Source organism: Diospyros lotus, chromosome 7 (assembly GCF_014633365.1).
Source record: "Diospyros lotus cultivar Yz01 chromosome 7, ASM1463336v1, whole genome shotgun sequence".
NCBI classification, from domain to species: Eukaryota; Viridiplantae; Streptophyta; class Magnoliopsida; order Ericales; family Ebenaceae; genus Diospyros; species Diospyros lotus.
The window spans coordinates 8910225-8922316 of NC_068344.1; the positions used below are offsets into that span (position 1 = coordinate 8910225).

At 34.6% G+C, this 12092-nt stretch overlaps 2 pseudogenes; both read left to right on the top strand.

Annotated features, from left to right (window-relative positions):
- The first annotated feature begins 241 nt into the window (after positions 1-241).
- On the top strand, positions 242-6778 carry LOC127805541 (LEAF RUST 10 DISEASE-RESISTANCE LOCUS RECEPTOR-LIKE PROTEIN KINASE-like 2.1; annotated as a pseudogene).
- A 2163-nt stretch (positions 6779-8941) lies between these two features.
- Positions 8942-10553, top strand: LOC127805542 (PR5-like receptor kinase; annotated as a pseudogene).
- Positions 10554-12092: the final 1539 nt, after the last annotated feature.

A 12092-nucleotide genomic window follows, 5' to 3' on the forward strand; every position in this document is an offset into this window, starting at 1 on the left:
TAGTGACGACCATAAATAGCCACTCTTGAGGATAAGCAAAAAGGAATTTTGCTCAACTAACTTGATGAAAGTAATTTTTATGAAACTAATTAAACAACATAACTGACCTTTTCGAGTCAATTTAAATATTACTTTTATGTATTGGTGTAAGTGAATATATGTTTTACTCAAAAGTAGCATGTATAACCTATATAAATTTGAACGCTTGATTACAAGTATTGGAACTACTACATTAGTGGCCATGATATTCTTGTTATACTATACCGAATGGAAACACTTGTCAAAAAAAATTCTTTGTTTTGCAAATCTTAGGAAAATAGATGATCACAATGTTGAGGCTTTTCTAAAGAGCTTTGGTTCTCTTGTCCCTAAAAGATATAGCTATTTGGAGATTAAGAAAATCACCAACTCTTTCAAAAATAAACTCGATGAACGAGGCTTTGGTAGTGTTTATAAAGGAAAGTTAGATGATGGGCACCTCGTGGCAATGAAACTTTTGAAGGAATCAAAAGGTGATGGAGAACAATTTATTAATGAGGTTGCGAGTGTAAGTTGGACATCTCATGTTAATATTGTAAGTTTATTAGGTTTTTGTTATGAGAGTGAAAAAAGGGCTCTTATTTACGAGTTCATGGTTAATGGATCTCACGACAAATTTATATATGATAGAAAGACGCCAAAAGATCATGAATTGGGATTGGAAGAATTACAGAAGATTGCTATTGGTACTGCTAAAGGGTTAGAGTACCTCCATTGGGCTGTAAGACAAGGATTTTGCACTTTGATATAAAGCCTTATAACATTCTGCTAGATGAAAATTTTTGTCCCAAAATAGCCGATTTCGGACTTACTAAACAATCTCTTCATAAGGAAAGTATTGTATCATTGTTTGGAACAAGAGGGACGGTTGGATATATTGCGCCTGAGCTATTTTCAAGAAACTACGAAAGGATCTCTTATAAAGCATATGTTTATAGCTACGGGATGGTGATTTTGGACATAGTTGTGGGGAGAGAAGATTCTAATGATTCAACATTTGATTGTAGCAGTGAGATGTATTTTCCAGATTGGATATACAAACTTCTTGAAGAGGACCAAGAAATTGGGCTTCATTGTATTACAAGCGAAAAAGAAATATGAAAAAGCAAGAAAGATGATAATAGTTGGCTTGTGGTGCATACAAACCAATCCCTTAAGGAGTCCATCAATGACTAAAGTGTTGGAAATGCTGGAAGGAAGCCTACATTCATTACATATCCCACCCAAACCTCTCTTATCTTCTACTAATGGACCACTAACACATTGTTCAACCATGGATGGCATCACATTATGTTCATCTAATGTGAGTAGGATGTAAAATTACTTGAAAAGCATGGTACAAAAATGTTCACCCATGTAAGTTGTAAAATTTTTTATTGATTATTGGGTTAGTAACAAAGACCTCAATTATGATAATGATTTGTGTTATTGTAAAAATACAACAATTAAAATTTGTGATGTGGGGTCCACTCGAGCTTGGGGTCGGGTGAAGTTAGGTTGCCGTAAGAGATGTCGCCTCAAGGGAAATTACCGCTAGGATGCTCGTCGCAAGGATCCGCCACTAGCTCTTGCTACAAGCCTTCGCCACTAACTTTTGCGACAAGCTTTGCCACAAGGTTTTGCCACTAGCCTTGCCACAAGCTTCGCCACAAGGTTTCGCCACTAGCTTCGCCACTAGCTTCGCCACAAGCTTCACCACGAGCTTCGCCGCTAGGTTCACCACAAGGTTTTGCTGCAAGACTTTACCTTTGCCGCTAGCTTTGCCACGAGCTTCGCCGCTAGGTTCGCCACAAGGTTTTGCCACTAGCTTTGCCACAAGCTTCGCCACAAGACTTGGCCTTCGTCGCTAGGTTCGCCGCAAGATTTCGCCACTAGCTCTTGCCACAAGTTTCACCGCTAGCTATTGCCACAAACTTCGCTGCTAGCTCTTGCCACAAGCTTAGCCACTAGCTCTTGCCACAAGCTTTTTCCACTAGCTTCGCCACGAGGTTCACCACAACCTCTCACCACTAGCTTTTGCCACAAGCTTCGCCGCTAGTTATTGCCACAAGCTTCGTCGCTAGTTATTACCACAAGCTTCGCCGCTAGCTATTGCCACAAGCTTCGCTGCTAGCTCTTGCCATAAGCTTCACCGCTAGCTCTTGCAGCAAGGATTTTTCCCTGTTGATGCTCAAAAAATGAGTTAGAGGGCTCGCGGGAATCTTCCCCTGTGAAGATCCTCCGATACCAAAGTCAGTCTTGGATCCCAATGACTATTCACGAAAATAGTAAAAGTGTATTCAAAGTGTCCAGATTTTACAGAAGTTGGAAGTCCTCATTAATGTCCTGTAGTTGGGTATTTATAGGACACGATTCTCAAGGGTGGTTGTTGACACGTGGCGATTATTGAATGGATTAAAGTCAAAGAAAATGGGGAGGTTGTTATGAAGCCGCCGCGAGGTAGTCGGTCCTCACAACAAAGCCTTGCGGCAAGCGCAGCTGTGCCTTGCAGCAAACAGTACTGTGAGGCAACTATGCCTCGTGGCAAACACAGCCGCGAGGCAACCTCGCGGCATACGTCCGCGAGCAGCTCGTGGCCAGTAGCCGCAAGCCTACTTCTCGCGACTGCGGCTGCCAGGTGGCGACAATTTTTGCTGCCATCATCCTCATTCATTTCCGTTTTTATTAGCTTCTTTTGGATTTTTTTATCCCTACTTTTACACGGCACAACAATTTGTAAGTTGGGAAAATAATGTAAATTGTATGTTGTTTAGCATAAGGTTATGATGTATCATCTATGAAAAAAAAAAGGGAAAAGAACTTAGCAATTACTTATTCTTATAAAGATAAGATATTATGATAGTCGTTTTTTCATAAATCTTTTTGATAGATATTATAGTAGATCATATATTTATTTAAGTCCAAAGCTAAATGATGTGTTGCAAGTACATAAAATTCTATTTAAATAATTTATAATTTATTTTCTAATTCTATTAGAAGTTAAATTAACAACATGATGCGAAGAGTTAGGTTTTACTCCCCAACATTGTAACGACCCGTTATTGTGCCTATGTCATTATTAAAAATTTTAATTATTTTGGTGCATATATATATATATTGGTTTAGAAAGAAATTTAAAGATTGGAAATTTAATAAATAGGTTGAGTTAATGAAATAGGCTTGAGCTAAGTGAAAAAACCAAGGCATTGGCTAGTTAGAGTTAAATAAAACCCATTTTTATGGATTGGGCCTAAGTTACGTGGGTTGTGGATTTAATTAAATTCAAATGAAATGGGTTGGGCCTTAAGTGTTGGGCCAAGTTAGAAAATAAATTCTTTGGGCTTAAGTGAGTTGGGCCTATTAAATGAATTGGATTAATAGGTTGGGTTTGAGCTCATTTGCTAAATGATTATATAAATTTAAATGAAAATATAATGAGTTATGAAATGTCAAGAATCATCAACCTATTTAAATGGAAATAAATTTAAATGAGTTGGGTTTGAGCCCAAGGGCACAAATTTCTAAATTTGATTTATTTCCAGTCCATAATTCATACGGAGTAGTTGTGACAAATTTTGTAGACACTCTGTTAAGTATGTAGACTACAGGAGTTTTGGCTTACGCCATCATTGATCAAACCATATCAAGAAAGGTCCTATTCCTTCTTTCTATTACACTATTTTATTGTGAAGTTCTTGACATAGTTAGTTACTTTACTATTCCTTTTCCAACACAAATATTTTTGAACTGATGTAATACGTATACACACCCACACTCAGTTTATAAAGTTTTTACTCTCAAGTTCAATGGAATCTCAATTGAACTTAAAAATCATCTAAAACAATCAAATGCTTCAAACTTTTGGGAGGTCAAGTAAACTATTCCATAACACATTTAATCATAGATAAAAGTGATGAAATATGAACTACAATTTCATACCTTAACATTCATAGGTCCAAAAAGGTTAAAATGGATTAGCCTTAAAGGGTTGGATGCTCTTTGTGCCTTTCCAAAGGACTTCTAGATTGACTTACCCATTAGGCAAGGTTCACAGGTGGACAATTGTAGGGTAGGCCTAATAGACCTTATCTAACTAGCCTTTTCACGCAATCTTGCCCAATGTATAATGTCATTTGGTACTTTCATTCACAATCTCATCATGCAAAGTGAAATAGAAAACATTATAATTAGAATTAAAATGAGCATCCTCAACATTTAACATAATCAAACCATCAGAAATAAAACAATGCTCATAAAAAGACGTCCAGTGAAAAATTTTAATGGAATCCCAAAATAAGCTAAATTCTATAGCCTAATTTAAGCAAAACAACTACTGAAAGAAAATTTTTCCTAATTCCTAGAGAATAAAGAATGTTATAAAGAATTTATGTGTGACCATCTCACAACTTTAGATAGTAGATACCAATCCCTTGAACCTTTTTGCTAGTGTTGTTCCCCATGTATATTCTTTGTCTTCAACATACCTTCCACGATCTCTCACTCTGTGGCTTGTTACTCCTTTCTCTAGAATTCAACCATAGAAAGAATGAGCCACAAACACATTTATATAAACAAAAATAGATGCACAAGACAGGGTCAAAGAGTTTATTTTCTTTCTTTGGCTTAGCACAGTCACGAGAAAAGTATCTCTTATTGCCTCAATTTTGGCAAGCATTCCTTACTTTCCTTTTGCCTCTACCATACTTCCCTTTACAATGCTTTGTGGGCTTGTCCTTCTTGGGACCAAGTCCTTTACCTTATCTTTGAGTGCCTTTTTTCCCAAATTGTTTTCGCTTTGACTAGAATGCCTTATGTAATTTTGACTTTGTGAGAAACGTGTGATCTCCTTTTGCTTCTAAGCTCTTAGCTTCAAGCTCATCGTGTTGAGATGCATCTTTAAAAGTTTTAATGTGCTCATCATGCGTTAATATGATTATATGAGCTCCATTTGGTCTGAATAGCTGGGACATCATATAACAACTAGGACCAATTGCTCATCAATAAGGTTATTTCTAACAACCTTTAGACCACAAATCCTATTTGACATCATTCTTAGATGCTCACGCATTGTCACATCTACTGGCATCTTGTACGTGTCAAATTTATGGGTTAAACCCCCCATAACCTCGTGGCATTAATACCACCATATTTTATATACTTCAAATTCTCCAATCAGATCATTATGCATGTTGTTTAACATCATAAAATCCGTGCAATGATCATTCTTATACCAAGCTTGGTAAGTTGAGAGTTCTATTTGATATGTTGGAGATTGTTTCTGTAACTCAGGCATACTATTTGTCAGAGCTTTTAGGACATCCTATTTTTTTTAACAAGTACTAAATTTTTCGATGCCATATGTTATAATTGTCTGCATGTAGTTTTTCTCCCTTGTTAAGATCGACAATAACATTTATTGAGGTCATAACAACAAAAGAGTCACACAAAAAATTATTTTGTGATTAAATCACATACACAAATAATTACAACAATTAACATAAATTAAGAAAAATGAAATTCATTATAAGTCTCAAGATTAAAATTAGGCATATATCCCAAAATCAACTCTGTGCTACCAAAGAATTTAATATTATATCCCTAATTTATTTAATGCACAATTATAGAGAGTATTATCTATTATGACACAATTTAAAAAATTCAATGTATAATTATACTAGAGGATTAAAATTTAAAATGTACATACACCCTAGTATGTCTCTCTAAATTCAACAATTTTATTTCAAAATGTTGTAACATTTACAATAAATAATTATATTAATCTGAGTACATTTACCTTATTAACATATAAAGATAGCATTATAATTTTCATGTACACACAAATAATTAAATTCTCAAAATTTAGTTAAATAATGGGAAATTTAGTTAGTTTTGTATATAAGATGTGGTAGATTGATTATCACAAACATCATCCTTGGGTGTTTAGCAGGTTCTTGTTCTCCTCCTCTTTGTTATCATTTTCTTTGCCTGCTATGTGCACTAGCCTAGCTGTTTGCTTGCCCAGAAAATCCAAATGTCTCTTCCTATCTTTCTGTTTCTGTGCTTGTGTTCCCTATCACATCTGCAGCTTCTTCGCTCTGTTTCTGCTGTTTCTGCTCATGCAGAAGACGTCAATAGCAACAACAACAGCAACATCAAGATCAGCTGCCCCAACTCCTTTGGCTGTGGAAAATTCGAACCACTGTTTTTTCCGTTGACTAATCAGATTTATTCCCAGTGCGGCCTCTCCATAGTGTTCTGCAATGAAGACGATCAGCTTCCTCAAGCACATATCTATGATCCAAGTGAACGGTTTTCTCTCAATAACGTAACCGAAATCTCATCCTGTACCAACGATAGCAGCAGGATTAAAGTCAATAACACAAGCTTCAAAGCTGATTTAGATGCCAGAAATTGCAGAGCCTTGAGGAATATGAGTTTACCCAACTCTGCTTCTCTTTCATTCTCCATCCCTCACAATCTCACCCTCCTCCAATGCAACAGAAGCTCCTTTGCATCTAGCTCTCCCACAGATAATCTCTATTTGAACTACACAGGCTGCGATGATCATAGCCATATTTACTACTACAAGTATCCACCACATCGTGATAACATTTCTTATTCTCAAGCTCAACTTTTTAATGGCTGCTCCCTGATTCAGCTGCCTTTAAGTTCAGAAGAATTTGAACCTGGCGATGTCGGCGACCTATTCGAACTACTGACTGCTAGCTATTTCGTCGAATTGCCACTACAAGAAATTTGACTTTTAGTGACCACTTTTAATGACGGCCAGTTAAAAGTCGTCACTAATTCCAATCTTTTGTGACGGTCAGATAGAGTCCGTCACAGATGGTGACCAATAATGACGGCCACACGCGGGCGTCACTGAATATGCCACCTTTAGTGAGGGTCGGGCAATGTTGGTCACAGATAGAGGCACAATAGTGACGGCCACACGCAATCGTCACTAAATGTTCCACCTTTAGTGAAGGTCGGGCAATGTCGGTCACAAATGGAGGCACAATAGTGACGCCCACACGCGGTCGTCACTAAATGTTACACCTTTAGTGAAGGTCGGGCAACGTTGGTCACAAATGGAGGCATAATAGTGACGGTTGATATTATAGTCACTAATGGATTAACTTTAGTGACGGCCGACATTATCGTCACTAATGGGTTAACTTTAGTGATGGCCAACATTGTCGTCATTAATGGGTTAACTTTAGTGACGGCTGACATCGTGTCACTAACGGGTTAACTTTAGTGACGGTCAACATATAGTGACGGCCACTTATAGTTGTCACTAATGGGTTGCCATTAGTGACGGCCAGCATTATGGTCACTAATTACATTAGTGACAGCCATATTAGCTGTCACTAATGGATTAACTTTAGTGACGGCTACATATGGCTGTCACTAATGGGTTAACTTTAGTGACGGCCAGCTTTATCGTCACTAATTACATTAGTGACGAGGGCATTAGTGACGACTTGTGACGGTTTGTCTGGCCGTCACTAATACTTTTAGTGACGGCTTTTTGGGCTTTTAGTGACGACCCTGGCCTCCACTAAAAAGCTTGTTTCTTGTAGTGTGCAAGCGTCCGAGGATTGCCTAAAATGTCACCGCAAAGGAGGCCAATGTCAGGAGATCGACCAAAAATTTCACTGCACGGCCAAAACAGGTATCCTTTGCCGCATCTAAACATCAAATATCATCGTATCAAGCTGCTGTCGAACTTAACCATTTTATTTTCGAGGTTTTAGAATGTGAAATTCAATTTCATTCCTTAACCTGCTGTTTAATGCAGGTAGGGTAAACGCCAAACTGGTCACCCTCATGGGTAAGAACCTTCAAAACTGACTTCTCTGTTCCCAAACCACTTTTGATTTTCCATTTTTAAAGCTTTTCCATCCACAGCCCTAGACATCTGAGTAATCATTCTGTTTCTGCCCTGCTCCTAAATGGCTTAGCTTATTTTTTGCTGGGGAAGTTTATAAACTCTTTATGAGTTAAATTGTTTTATTATTTGGTTGATAAAGTTGGAGAGACTTATAAGTTACCCCATCTTATAAGATTTTTCAACAATTTTTCTTAAAAGCTGAGATTCTTAGCTTTGTTTTAAAAAACCATGCTATTGGTACTCCTTGAACTATATGTTAGGCTACACAGTGCATTATAAATGACAAAAATACTTTTGGTACCTCACTGTCACACCTCACTACCTCGCACTACCTTAGATGAGAGGTATTTTAATCATGCGCCTCACTGACTTATTTCATTGTTTTGAGTGAGGGATATTTTAGACATTTTAACTATATTATATAACCCAAGTTATAGCCCACATGATATATACCAATAACATTTTTCTATTTTCAATAGCTTATAAAATGTTTAAAAAATCTATAATTGACCAAATAACATTTACATATGTTTTGATATTTATTATATGATAGAATAATGTGTTTAGATGTTAAATATTCTTATACTCATTTAAATTTATCACAGTCATTTGGCTATGGTGCAAGAAGCAAAAGGATTCATTTTTCATAAAAAAAAAATAATTATAAACGTCTACAAAAAGGGACTTGGAAAGATATAAACCTACAACCTTATACTTGACATAGTGTTGGTCATGACCATATATAGCCACTCTTGAGGACAAGCAATAAGGAATTTTGCTCAACTAACTTGATGAAAGTAATTTTTATGAAACTAATTAATCCACATAACCGATCATTCAAGTCAATTTAAATATTACTTCTATGTATTTGTGTAATTGGATATATATTTTACTCAAAAGTAGAATGTATAACCTATATAAATTTGAAATTTTATATATCTGATATTTTCTGGTTGCTATTTCATCTTGAAGGCTTAATTATAGGTACAGGAATTGGAACTATTGCATTAGTGGCCATGATATTCTTGTTCTACTCTACTGAATGGAAACACTTGTCAAGAGAGAATTCTTTGTTTTGCAAATCTTGGGAAAATAGATGATCAAAATGTTGAGGCTTTTCTAAAGAGCTTTGGTTCTCTTGTCACTAAAAGATATAGATATTTGGAGATTAAGAAAACCACCGACTCTTTCAAAAATAAACTCAGTGAAGAAGGCTTTGGTGGTGTTTATAAAGGAAAGTTACATGACGGACACCTCGTGGCAGTGAAACTTTTGAAGGAATCAAAAGGTGATAGAGAACAATTTATTAATGAGGTTGCAAGTATAAGTCGGACATCTCATGTTAATATTGTGAGTCTATTGGATTTCTGTTATGAGAGTGGAAAAAGGGCTATAATTTATGAGTTCATGGCTAATGGATCTCTCGACAAATTTATACAGGATAGAAATATGCCAAAAGAACTTGACTTGGGTTTGGAACAATTATATAAGATTGCAGTTGGTGTTGCTAAAGGGTTAGAGTACCTCCATTTGGGTTGTAAGACAAGGATTTTGCACTTTGATATAAAGCCTCACAACATTCTTCTAGACGAAAATTTTTGTCCTAAAATATCTAATTTCGGACTTGCTAAACAATGTCTTCATAAGCAAAGTATCATATCATTGTTTGGAACAAGAGGGACGATTGGATATATTGCCCCTGAGCTATTTTCAAGACACTATGGATGAATCTCTTATAAAGTAGATGTTTATAGCTATGAGATGATGATTTTGGACATGGTTGTGAAAAAAGAAAATTGGAATGATTCAGTTGTTGATTGTAGTAGTGATATGTATTTTCCAAATTGGATATACAAACATCTTGAAAAGGAACAAGAAATTGGGCTTCATCGTATTACAAGCGATGAAGAAAATGAAAAAACAAGAAAAATGATAATAGTTAGCTTGTGGTGCATACAAACCAATCCTTCAAACTTCCCATCAATAACTAAATTGTTGGAAATGTCAGAAGAAAACCTACATTCATTACATGTTCCACCCAAACCTCTATTGTTTTCTATTAATGGACCGTTAATTACACACTATCCAACCACAGATGACATCACATTATGTTGATCCAATGTGAGTTGAAGATGTAGAATTCTTTGAAAAGAAAGGTATACAAATATTTACTTATGCAAAATTTAGAAGTTTTATTGATTATTGAATTAGTAACAGAAACCTCAATTATTATAATGATTTGTACCTAAGGAAAATAATGTAAATTGTATGTTGATGATCATCTATGAAAAAAGGAAAAAAAAAACTTAGCAACTGCTTATTCTTTTAAAGATGAGATATTGTGGTAGTTGTGTTTTTTTATAAATATTTTTTAATAGATATTATGATTGCTTTTTAATGCAGTGCAATATTAAGTCCAAGGTTAAATGATGTGTTTTATGTATATAAAACTCCACTTAGATAATTTATTTTATAATTCTCTTAAGAATGGAAGGGATAGCATGATGGGAAGGAGTTGGGTTTTACTCCTCAACTTTAATACCCCAACACCCAAACTCAGAGTTGGGTTATACCTTTGCTGTTTTAGAAATTTTTTAAAATTACGCTTAAACCTCTTATTTTTATTTCTTCTTTCATCTAGGTCTTTATTAGTTAATTGTTGAAATTCAAAGAGTGTCCCTGGCCCTTTTACTAAGTATGGCTCTCAATTTCATCCCGTAGAGTTCCGAGTGCACTCGCACCCCAATAATCTTTGAAATATCACGCTGCAACCCTATTTTCTTATAATTATTGCATTTATGCCCTTGATTTCTTTTTTTTTTTTTTCCAAAATGTCCTTATTTAGGTTTTAATTTTGAGAAAATTATCAAGGTACCCTTAAAGGGTTATACTCTTTGACAAGATTATGAATAAATCCTTTGACCTTATTTATTTGAATTTCCTATTTCTTTATATATATATATATATATATTTTAAATTTCTAGATATTACAATTTTTTTATGGAAGCCTCAAAATAATTAGATATGATGAATTACACCAGTTTCATAAAATTTATTGAATCTTTTAACGTTCATTCATCTCCTCTATTGAACATCAAAGATTTAACCACATGAACTATTTTCATAGATTTAACCATATGAACACTTTTCATTGTTACCAAGAGTCTTGGAATTCTTAAAGACTATAAATGCATTTGACATTGTTGTTAAAATCGCGAGTTAACTCGTATGATTTTACGAGTTTACATGTCATGAGACATAAAACGAGAAAATAAGTCAACTTACTTGGATGATCAGATTTTATAAAATCAAATCGATTCATAAAGTGAATTTTATTCATAAAGTCAACTTACTCGTATGTTTATCGGTCTGAATTTACGAGTTTACCGATTTAAATTTATCAGTTTACCATATATATATGTATGTGTATATTTTTATTTGTAATGCTATTATCTACGTGTATAAATAGGTGTAGATTTAAAGAATTAATTTTAAATATGTTACAATCAGATTATGGGTGGGTCTAATTTTATATTAAAATTGATAATTAGTAAGAAATAAATATATCTCTTTAATATTGATAACTTAATTAGTGTAATGACATAATATAAAAATTTAATAATATTTATTATTTTTATAACTTAATATTCTTATTTATATTTAATAATATGTCTCACACAGTTGTCTAGGAATGATTCAACCCACTCTCCCATGCATAATCCCTTCTGTTTTCAATGGTCAAAGATCTCGCGTTGAATATAATACATAAAGTGAATTTTAATTACTTAGTGTATATATATATATAATATAATATATATATATATATATTCATCTGCCTATATATAATAAAAAAAATCAGGGAGATGGGAGGTGGGCTCAACCGGAGGCAGTGCAAGATACAACTCCAAGGAGCGGGTCTAACTCAAGGCATAGGCTATGCCTTGGGCCTCCAAGAAAGTGGGGCCCTAAAATTTATAATTAATTATTTTTTAATATTTTGAAATTACAAAATTACTAATTCTATTTTAATATGATTTTCTTTGAATTTTTATTCTATTTATTTTGTTATTTTATTTGAAGGAGGAGGCCCACAACTCTTCAAATCCACATATCATTTTCTAATATTAGGTAATATAAATGATCTAATATCAGGTAATATATATGAAATATCATTTAG